The following is a 9496-nucleotide window of genomic DNA, read 5'->3' as shown; positions in this document are numbered from 1 at the left end:
AAAGGAGGCCCAACTAAATACTGAGTGCTGTACATGCTCATACTTTTCATGTTCATACTTTTCAGTTGGCCAACATTTCTATAAATCCTTTGTTTTTATTGGTCTTCAGTAATATTCTGTACTCAAGTGCTCATCATTCATTGTTTCTCTAAACTCAGGGTTAACTTACTCAGAGTTTCTATAAACTCTGCCTAGTTATTTCTGAGTTTAGTAAAACATTGTATAAGTTTACTTTGAGTTTTCTGAGTCTCTGATTTAGTTATTCTGAAAAGGCCTTAATTCAAAGGAAAGGCCTTAATGCACATTACAAACTGACTATACAATTGAAGAGTTTTTTTGAAAACATTTTGGAAAGAAGGCCAATTGACCATGATTGGTTTTTGACAGCAATAAAAGCATAAAACATCCAAGGAGGTGAATACATTTTATAGGCACTGTAGTAAATCATGAGTTTAGTGAAAACACCCACTAATTTATTTAACCCTGAATTTACAGAAAATCTGAGTTGGTTAATTCTGAGTTTAGTGAAACTAGGATTTATCAGACTCTCATCATCATTTTGCACACTGGATAAGACCTTTGTAAGATCTAAACAGATAGGAAAAGCAGTTTTAATATATTCTAAAATGCTCTTTATTAGCAAGGCCACTTGATTTTTATCAAACACAACATATTTGATACCATTACATAGATTTTTTAAAGCCACATCCAACACAATTTGAATTTTTAAAATTGATCTACTTGTTACCAATTTATTGTCAAAAAAATAATAATCAAAATTGGTCTAAATTAATACAATTCTTAAATAGGCAGCAATAGAAAGTCCTGTGTTTAACTTCCTTGAACTTATGTTTGCACACCAGGCTGAAGCTGAGGAATTGCTCTGATTGGCTGTAAATTTTCAGATTATTCCTTTACAGATAACGCATGAGCAAAGCAGCTTAAAGTGCCAGCTCCCGCTTGCAGATTTTTTTAATGTAGGTTTTAAAATGTTTTATTTCATTTGCGTTGAGATGTTATTGAATAAAATAGCTTGATCACTGCCTGATCCAGTTAGCTATAGCGTTACTGTGCATTGTTTATTTAACAGATTAAGAATTTATAGCGGATGAATGGGTTGTGAGTGGACAGGTAGCTTTGCTATCTTTATAGCATCTTGTTGTGCCACTTTGTCTGCATGAGTCCAGTCTGGATTGACACTCAAGTTGACATTTGTACTTTTTCGTCAGCAGGTGGCCCAGTTCAGTCATCAAAGACCTGAATTCCTTGACAAAGGTCAACAGTTCATCAGAGAAGATTTGTCCATTTCCCACCGGCTCAGGCCGATGTTTCATGCCATCCTCCATGTCATTCAAAGTCCATGACTGTAGACTAGCATGGTTCCAGCTGTGATCGCTACCTCAACCACTGGCATCTCCAGAACGGCATCACCTGTGTCAGCTGCACTCTGGCAGCCCCTTGTGTTTATAAAACATTTGTGGTGTGGATGAGCTTGGCAGGCTGCCATTAATCAGACCCCTTTGAAGGTGAGATGGGGCTGACTGTATAGAGTTTGGTTCCTGAGACTCCAATCTGCTGACAGCACTGTCTTGGCGATCTGGAGCTTGTAGAATTTGCAGGTGAGCTCTCTGAGTAAAATATGGCAGTAGAGCCAAGTCAATGTCGAGATCAATGTTGGTTTCTGTTAAGGGACATTGGGATAGGAGTATCACAGACAGAGAAGGATAAAGGTTGGTAGAAGTTGACTAAGCTGAACATGGGGTGCTAGAAACTTGAGGTGTCTGAGTTGTACATTGCGGTACAATGTTAGTACATTCTGGCTTTGTCCCCTTAGCTTTATTCAGCTCTGCTTTACATAAATCTTGTATTGATTCCTTTCTATGATTTCTGACCCAGTCTGCCAGTCACAGAATGCTTTCCAGTCAGAGGTAAATGGCTTTACACTTCTCAGTTTGCCTCTTTTTTATCAGCATTTTTTTCAGGATTTTTAGCTGGGAAAGACTAAAGCTTCCTTCCTCTAGAAAGCCCATATCACACCATAATTTCAGATGTTTTACTGAACCCGGATAATTTTTACTCATGAAGAGTGCATACTTGGTAACATTTGGGAATGTCAATGTGGGACAACATAGCGTGAACCCCCTACCCCCCTCACTCCTCCTCCCCCCAACCATACACATACACACACACACATTTACATTTTAAGTATTATATTATCTGTGTTTGATTCTGTCTGCCCAAATATATACAGTTGTATATAAAACGTTTTGCCAGACACATTTTATCCATTCATCAGCTGATCATGTCTTTAAAACATCATGCAAAAAACCCACTCCCAGAAATACTCACAAACATCATAGATTCAACATGATTTTCCTGAATTCTGATCAATTATTTTGAATTAAACACATATCATAGTTGCTTAAGATCAGGGCTCTCAAGTATTGATCTTTCTCTCCATCCTCTCAGCTGTTATACTGTAAATACTGATCAATAAACAGCTGTAACTTGTTATTTATTAGTAATTAGTAGCTTTAGCTAACCTGAACATTTCCAGGCCTCCTCTTAAAGCTCTGACAGAACTTCCTGCTGTCTTTCAACCACTTTGAAAAGCTTTCTTTAATGCCTACATCTTTATTTTTCTGCCTCTTCAGTTTTCTGACTCTCCATCTTTAGCTCTCTGTCATCAGATGACAACACGACTCACACGAAAACAATGGAACGGGGCTCCTCTCTGCTGTGAGATTGACGGCTGTCAGTGCTTGGAAGACTGAGAGCTTTCTCACATTTAGCCTCCAAAGTCACTAGATTTGTCGCGAGTCGCTTTAAAAAATCCTAGAGGGATCTGAAAACTTGCTAAATATTGCGTTGAAGTGACAAAAAGGCTGCGTGCGTGTGTTTTTTTTGCGTGAGAAATACAAAGTGTGGCGTGTGAGGGCCAAATGCGGGACTTTTGACTGTCCCGCACAGGGTGATGCGGGACAAGGGACAGGGGGGGCTAAATGCGGGACTGTTCTGCCCAATGCGGGACGGTTGGCAAGTATGAGAGTGCATTTGAGCTGCTTAAACATGCTGATTCAGGTCCTCATGTCCCACAGATACAGCTGTGCTCTGACTGCTGCCCATAATGATTTTTTTTCACAACAAAAACAAAAAAAATTATTAAAAAACACACGCTTTTGGGAGTACACCACAACTACTCAACAGGAAAAAACTAATCATAAATCATTCACACTCCTGCCTTTTGAATAAAGTTGTTTTGTGTGCATCCACCACATGCTAAGAAAGAGTTAAACTAACCAAAAGTCGAATCAATCTCTAACCAATACACTAAAGATGGATCATCAAATGCCTCAATTACATAACGGGAAACATTTCAACCAACTCAAGAATTAAGTCAGCCCCAGCCTCACACCAAAGCTGCATTTGTCCTGACATGTCTGTCAACACGAAATCCCAAGGGACATTTTTCACCAAACACAAATGAATGAAAAAAATTAAACACAAATAAACAAGTATGAGACTTGTGATTCCAGCAGTGATTCAAGGTCCAGCTAAGCCGACTTCTGCTTTCTCACCCTGATTTTTAGGGGAGGATTTTTGCCATAGACTGCCTGTTCTTAGCTGTGGACACAGAATCTTTGAGGAATTCTGCTGATCAATGCCAAAATTGTCATGGGACAAATGAAATACTTTTTAAGGAGGAAAATAAAGTGAGACTAGAATTGTATTTTTGTGCCTTTTATTACAAAGAAATCTTAAGGAGACATTCTGTAACTATCAGAGTTGATTAATAGAAGGCCAGAGCCATAAGACATCTGTGGAGCTTTAAGCTCTCAGGGGAGGAGTTTATCAGTAACAAAGTCAAAACACTGGTTTCCACTTACACTAAACAGAGCACAAGAACTGTCTGAGACTGGAAATCTATCTACAAGGTAAAATACCCTATCTGTGAGTCAAAATGACTGGACCGCTTCCTCAATCTGTGAGGATATGGGCTTAGCTCCGCCCTTGGGCGGCGTCACTAACCCTTACTCCACAGGTGTTCCTGATTCCATTGACGAGACCAGTTAGCATTTAAGCCGCAGGCTGTGATCAGATCTTCGCTGGAGCATCAAACCTTCTGGGTTAGATTCTCCGCCTCAGCGTCTAACCTCGACTCTGCTTTAAGTGTTAATTACGTTCTTTGTCTTGCCTACAACTTAGGTTTTGCCACGCCACGACTACGGACCTTAATGGGAACTTACCTGGAACCTGTCTGACACTTACCTTTGCTGGAACTGGCTCGTCATCTTTTGGATCACTCTGGAACCGCTCCTCATCTCCTCTGCGCAGCAACTCACCTTCTGGATCTGTAAGAAAACAAGAGACATTACTACCTTCATCTTTCGAACTACACTGACCAGAATCGTACCCGAGACTCACCCAGTTCTTCTTGCCTTACAGACTACTCCCGAGACCTGCTCACTGTATATATCCGCACCACCTGTAAATAAAACTCACTTACCTTTATTTACGTCTCCGTGTCTGGTTTCGGCTTCGCTCTTTGGACAAACAATCCTGGGTTTATGATACAATCACTGCAAAGAAGGGATTATTTATTCCTATTTTTTTCTATAACATAACTTAGTTTTTTCCTTAAAAGGGAACTATTATGCTTTCTTGAATAAGTTAGGATAGGTCTGTTTGTTATACAAAACATGTTTATAACATTTAATAAACAAAATCATTCTCAGATATTGAGATTTCACCTGCTTTGTTCTGCCTGTTTTGAGCTCATTTCAGAATGAGTGGTTTTAGGGCTATGTCATTATTATGCAAATAAGCTGCTGCCCCACCCACCCCTCAAGTCAGTGTCCTGTCTCAAAACATAAAAACTACCTGAAGGATTAAACTATGTGGATCTGACACACATTTATATTGTTATTAATTCAAACTCTGAGGATTTGGGGACTGGGACAGGGGCACTTAGTGGTTCCAAACCAACATTTGTCAAGTAGGAGAGCGGCAATAGGTGGGTCCAAAACCTGACTGGTAGCGCGTCGGGACAGTGACAATAAAGATACGTTCTATATTGCAACTCACAACAAAACATTGTCCTTTCCCAGCAGACATTGTTCAGCGGTAAAACCAGCAAAACTAAAGTGACGGTCTTCTTGTAATGAAGTGGATGGAGCTCCACTTGGGTTGCTAGGTGAGGGGCTGGGCTCGGCTTGAGCTTGCTAGGTAACGGGATTGTGACGCAACAATCCTGAGGTTTTTGAAACAGGTTGTTTTGCAGACACCAGAAAACATTTACTTATTGCCAAAAAAGTTTGTTTTTTTGGGCTTGGACTGTTTCTAGAAGCATTAGATACCCAAATAGAAGTACAAAAATATGCAAAAAGTGAATTTTTGTCCTGTTATGGTATTTTAAGGCATATCATAGAGAGGAAATGGCTGCCTATGTTTTGCCCTACAGAAAGGATTTCTCAAGATGAAATCCTAATTGCATTATTTACTTTATTGAATTAAGACTGAATCTAGCATCAGAGTAGGCAGGCCAAATTGTTGTAATAATAACCTATTTGTATGACCTTCAACCATCAGGGCTGTTTGTAAATCGGTGCATGAAGGTGTGTATGTGGGGGAGGGGGAAAACATATGTGTAACAGAAAGACAGAACGACTGACTCTGTGTGTGTGTGTGTGTATATATAAATATATATATATATATTTTTTTTTTATATAAAACCCGTAAAAATAAATAAATGCGTTCATGTTAAAAGAGTGCCGTGAACAGTAGAAGGCCCGCCATCTACAGCAGGAGCAGAAAGGACAGGTGGATCCCATCCCAGAAGCCAGCAGCAGCCCCAGGCAAACTGACACCAGGCACCAGCCCAAGGTAGCTGCAAGTCCACACAGAGGTAGGTCGTCAGTGAAGCACAGGGTCAGCAGACCCCAGGACAAAGAGACATGGAGAGAGACACAGGGCACCAGCCTCCCCCAACCCATCCATGCCACACCTTTAACTTAATCATTTAAAAAAAAAAAATGTTTTAAACTCAGGTTTAACTTAGTTAGAGTCTCTAAAGTCAGGGTGAACTAACTCAGAGTTTGACTAAACTAAGGGTTAAATTATTCAAAGTTTTGCCTAAACATGGAATTAACTTATTCAGTTTCCTCAAACACAAGATTACTTAACTATGAGTTTCTCTAAACTTGGTGTTGATTTACTCAGTTTCCCTAAACTAAGTTTTAACTTACTCAAAATTTTCACTAAACTCAGTTTTTTGTTTGTTTTAACTCAGTAACTAAGTGTTCGCCTAAACTTTGTATTAGGTAACTCATAGCTTTTCTAAACTCAAAGTTAACTGAGAGATTCACTAAATTCAGGATTACCTGATTTAGAGTTTCCCTGAAGGATTACCTGATTTAGAGTTTCCCTGAAGAGTTTCACTGAATCCAGGGTTACTTTACCTATGACAATCGATCTTCCTGCTCCATAGTGCAACTAATATTTCCTATACCTCTCCTACAGTCATAACACTTCTCTAAAGTCTAACTAAATGTTAGGATCTGGGTGTTTTGTTTTATGTTTTTGTTGTTTCCTGTGCTTTTATTTTCTTGTGATCCTTGTGTTTATTCCCTGTTTCATATTAAATATTCTTGTGTAGTTCAGCCTGCTACGCCCTCACCTGTTCCCCGTTACCTGTTAGTCTCAGCTGTTGTTAATCTTCCACTCACCCTCAGCTTTTATATTCAGTCACGTCCTTCCTTGCTGGCTCATTGTTGTTCTCATATCACTGTCAGTTCTGTTCCTTGTGTCTCCTTGCGATCCTCAGTATTTAGTACTTGTTGTTTATTGCTGCCACGTTAGCCTTTTCTTTTTGTTTAATAAATCAGGTTTGTTTTCTTATGAGAAGATGAGTATGTGCTCTGGGTTTATTTTACTGAAACCTGTCGCTAAAATTGATAATAATCCTTGTAGGATCCTTAAACCTGCTGCAAGGTAGAAATTACAGTCGCTGCAACTTTTCCATAGTGGAAATAACAAACTTTTGAAGTGCACCACATTAGGACAAACTTGCCATATAATCTTCATAAGGTCCTTTAAAGATGATTTATAGTAGGATTGATAGTCCTTATAACTTCTCTGAAGTGGGTATAACATTCCTTATAATCATCAAAGGGTCATCAAAACCATTTTGTAGTAGGACTAAATCCTTAAAAACTTCAAAGGGTCCTATAACCACTCCACAGTGGAACTAACATATTTAAAACCTTCATAAGACCCTTAAATGGAAATAATCCTTAGAACTGCTATACAGTAGAATTAACAGTCATTATATATGCTCTATATGTCAATAACGGGGGAGAGGGAGGCAAACCCAGAGTGCAGACTCATCTTTAAAAATAAACTAATTTATTAAAATAAAGAATAAACAAAGCAAATGGCTGACATGGCAGCAAAAAACAAGATTACAAAAATCAAAGACAAGGCATGGCGTGGCATGAAACATGGAAAATATAAATGTGAACAAAAGGAATGACCCAGTGACGAATGATGAACAGAGACCAGCTTTAAAAGACAGAGGGGGAAATGGCAATGAGTTGCAGCTAGAAACATGACGAGAGACAGGTGAGGTGGGTGTGGCAGGTGTGACCGGAAAATTACTAGACAGGTGAAAGGTGACAAAGGAAAACACAGAAACAAAGAACCAAAACCCAAAACACCGAAATTCATGACACAATAGGGAGACTATTAGTCCTTATAACCCTCGTAAGGTCCTTTAAACTCATCCATAGTGGGACTAACAGTCATTCTAACCTTCACATATTCCTTTTTTCTGTCCTTAGTGGAACTAACACTGCTTAAAACCCTTGTAGGGTTCTTATAATTTCCCCATAGTGGAACTAAAAATTATTAATTTGACCAGAGGGTTTGGGTTCATTCGAACCAGAGGTTAAAACTGCTTCATATTGGCACTATAAATGCTCCATCATGGATATAACAGACTTTAAACTCCTAAACAGGCCTTTAGATTTTCTCTATGATGGAGCTAACAGTCCCAAATACCCCCAAAGGGTCCCTATATCTGGTCCTTATTGGGACTAATTGTCTTTAAAGCTCCCTTAGGGTCCTTTAAACTACTACACTGGAGTAGTTTGGAACTAACAGTCCTTACAATCCTTATTGTGTTCTTGAAACTGCTTCATTGCATAACTGATAGTCCTTCTAACCCTCATAGGGTCTTTATATTTGCTCCATTGTTAGACTAACACTCATAGTGTCTTATAACTGCTCTATAGTGGGACTGTCCATAAAATCCTCATAGTGTCATGATTTGTAGACATTAAAGGCTTAAATAGACTCATATGCTGATCAATGAAACAAGACAATTGTGCGAATAATTGGCGAACAATTGGGCGAATAATTGTCTCAGAAATTATTGTGATAAACAATATTACTGTTTGGAGACCGTTTTAAACTAATGTAATGATAATAAAATAATAGTGCAAGTAGGCTTACCTCCTCTCAAAGATTAATAAACTTTAATTTCAAAAGAACACTTAACACTGGAACTGGAACACAAAATAAACAAAACAACCAAAAACAAAAGTAAAATGGACTCTCAGTCTCCATTAACAAAAAATGCACTTGAATAAAAACTAAATACAACAAAAAAACAAAACAAAATGGAAATAAAAACTACATTCAACCAAAACAGTACGGATTATGAAGTTTGTAAACTAAATTGCCTTTCAAAAAATAATAATCATTAGTTTTATATAGAGAAGACAGGCAAAACTGTCAATTTAAACACAAAAAGCGCAAACAAACAAAGCACACAGCGACAAAAGCACAAATGCGACATACCGCTCGCAAAGGTTCAGCGGGTCACTTCCGTCTTTTTGTTTGAATCCAAAGTGCTCCCACACCGCTGCTGTTACATTCAACCTTAAAACCAATTCCATTTAGTTTTTCCCCCCAATATCAAACAGCGTTTCATTAGCTTGCTAACTCCTCACAGGGCTCTAATGCTGCAGAAGTACAAGACGAAGTGCCTTGACTGGGTACCTGCTCTGATAGTTCACTCCCCCCTTACGCTAAGGAAATGAGAGAGGAAGGGGTCAGTGAAGAGCACTGGAGCTGAGCCTTTTGTCATCCAGTGTCTTCAGTAGAAAGAGAGACAGACACAAAGAAACAATAATGCCAATAAATGAAAATATCAACCTCATTTTAATTTATCATGCGATTAATTGATTAATTGTTTATCCTGAAAGGCCTAAAAACAAGCAAGTTGAGTGGAAGGCAGGTTTGCTGAGTTAAATTGATTTATTTTGTCTTAGGTGGTTGGTGTGGTAGAGGTAGGTAGGTAGGTAGGTACATTTATTTATATAGCACTTTTCAGCACGAGGCGACTCAAAGTGCTTTACAACACAAGAACAAAATTACAGACAGAGTTACAGAACATGACAAGATAACTAAGCTAAAACATGACAATGCTAACAAG

At 38.7% G+C, this 9496-nt stretch overlaps 1 protein-coding gene across 1 annotated transcript in view; it reads left to right on the top strand.

Annotated features, from left to right (window-relative positions):
- The window catches only part of LOC108244131 (NLR family CARD domain-containing protein 3), a 1204881-nt gene that overhangs the window by 571193 nt on the left and 624192 nt on the right, over positions 1–9496 (top strand). The gene's annotated exons all lie outside the window — the stretch shown is intronic.

Source organism: Kryptolebias marmoratus, linkage group LG23, assembly GCF_001649575.2.
Source record: "Kryptolebias marmoratus isolate JLee-2015 linkage group LG23, ASM164957v2, whole genome shotgun sequence".
Taxonomy (NCBI): domain Eukaryota; kingdom Metazoa; phylum Chordata; class Actinopteri; order Cyprinodontiformes; family Rivulidae; genus Kryptolebias; species Kryptolebias marmoratus.
The sequence above is the reverse complement of the archived record's forward strand: the minus strand, read 5'-3'. Positions and strand labels throughout refer to the sequence as shown.